Source organism: Leiobunum rupestre, chromosome 2 (genome assembly GCF_980474605.1).
Source record: "Leiobunum rupestre chromosome 2, qqLeiRupe1.1.hap1, whole genome shotgun sequence".
Taxonomy (NCBI): Eukaryota; Metazoa; Arthropoda; class Arachnida; order Opiliones; family Sclerosomatidae; genus Leiobunum; species Leiobunum rupestre.
The window spans coordinates 37,004,836-37,007,457 of NC_143385.1; positions in this window are offsets into that span (position 1 = coordinate 37,004,836).

Genomic DNA, 2,622 nt, shown 5'->3' on the forward strand with positions numbered 1-2,622 from the left:
GTTTGGGATGTATTAATTCATTATTTTGAGTGTATCAATCGGTTATGATGCTTATATGAAATAGTTTTTTTAACGAGTATAAATCGATATTTGAAAAGTGCTATCTAAATTACACTTATCTATAGGACTTGAGTGCATGAGCCATAAATGAATGAATAACAAAAATATAAAACAAACAACATACAAAAAACTACCTAAATAGTGTTTTTTAGATGGAACTTGGTTTACTATAGTTCTTCCCAATGAACTTAAAAAATGTATGTTAGGATCGAACGCCACGAAATTGTTATTAAAATTATTTTATTACAATTGGTATTCCTTTAATGAACATTATTTTCGAATCGCATATGGATCCTTGAAATGGATAAATATTTGCCATAATTATAAAAAACACTTCATATATGAAAAATCCCGCTTAACACAGGAAAAATAAGCGCTTGTTGTACGTAAAATAACCGCTTAATCTTAATACACAAAAGCTAACTGCCTAATACTCGAAAAATAACACAAAATTACACCCGAAATAGCCAAGTAATTCGGTATATTTCCTATAAAAAAACTGTATTTGTTTTCTAAATCAACGCTAATTAGCCACGTAGTGGCAAATGCAAGAAGCTCATAAACTGCTGGATTTTCGTCTGCTACGCAGACGCTTTATTGCGAATTCTGCAGTTTATGAGCTTCTCGCATTAGCCACTACGTGGCTCAATGTAAACTGAAAAGGCTAATTGAACGTTTTATCATCGGAAAAATATTTTTTTGAAACAAGAACCATAATAAAACTTTATTTTAGTATGCTATCAGCTCTTGGGGAACATATAGGGCATTTCTTTAAATTTGGTTAGATATAGGATAGTATAATTATTTTTGGGGTGTGATTTTACAATATTTTAATGTTATCACAAGGGAAGGTAGAATTACTTGTTCAAGAATTAGTTTTTGAAGATGTTGCAGATGTTGCTAAATGTATTGCCTTATATGGCCAAAAATAGCCATCTTATTAGGTTGTAATAATTCAAGAAAATTAAATCTGACCTATTATCAGGATTTCAACTGCAATGTTTATTGATTTGAAATGTATACTTATCTAAGAGATTTAAAAAATGATTTTTTTTAAACTAGAACCATAAAAACACTTGGATTTAGTATGTAATGAGCTCTTGAGGAACATATAGGGCATTTAATTTAAATTTGGGGGTGATTTTACAATATTTTAATGTTATCGCAAGGGAAGGTAGAATTACCGGTTCTAGAATTTTTGTTGGAAGATGTTTAAAGTGTATTGGCTTATGTGGTCCAAAATAGCCATGTCTACATCTTATTAGGTAGTAATAATTCAAGAAAATTATATATGACCCTTTAACAGGATTTTTATTTATTTGAAATGTTATACCGAGCTAAGAGATTGAAAAAAGTATTTGTTTTTAAACTAGAACCATAAAAACACTTGGATTTAGTCTGTTATCAGCTCTTGAAAAATCTATAGGGTATTTCATTTAAATTTAATTGGTCAATTTGGAAACTTTAATGTAGATTGTAAATTGTAGAAAATTGATATCTTAATACATCACAAATTTAAGTTGACCTGCAGCTTGAGGAATGAGCTTGAATATGTAAGAGTTAGTTGAAATTCAAAATAAACCTGATTCTGATAGCAACTTACACGGAACTTTATTTAAATTTAATTAGTTTTATGTTATTAGAGGCTTTTTCAAAATGGATAATTTTTATATCTCAAATCGTTAAAAAAAAGGCACGCAGTTTCAGCAAGATATTTTTTACTTCAAATTTGAGATGCGAGCTCTAAATCCTAAACAATTTACAAAAGAGTTCCTGAATTTAAAGCTCATTTGTATATTGTATCTATGTACCTGAAATTCAAAAAATATAAAGATTTAAAAAACGTTCCCAAAATAACGTATATTTTACGTTACTCTAATAAACGTTTATAATTGGTTAAAATTTAGTTTTTAGATACGTTTTATGAACCGTTTTTAACACGTTCCTTAGCCAGAGTCAATAACGTTTAATTATCAACTATTCATCAACCGTTTTTCAACGGTTTATCAACGAAATTTTGCTACCTGGGTAGTGATCTACTCAGCAACTTTATACGTGAAGTTGAACACCATCTCAACCTAGTTATTAATCTTCCATTTATGCATGATAAATCTACCTGTTTAATGATTAAATGATTTATTTACCAAATATATGTGTGAAGCTGACGACCATCTCTACCTAGTTATTTATCTACTATTTATACACAAAAGGTCTTCCTTTTTTCAGAATCTAGTGATACCTTAACCAAAAATAAACGTAAACACCAGATACAGATGAAAAACTTTCCATTCTTGTTATGACTCAAATATTTTTACAGGAAAAAACTTCTATCAGCAATCTTGTGATATATTTTCTATACATATATATATACATAGCAAGTGTAGTAGACAGTTTATTGAAAAAGTGATTTTAGTACTAATTTACACGTTGTAACAACGTATTAGTCTTTCTCAACACGGAATATAAACGATTAATATGTACATGTACTACCTGGGTATATTTTTCAAAACTTCAAACTCTTATCAAAATCGCAAAAGAACTTACAAGACTAACGAAATTACT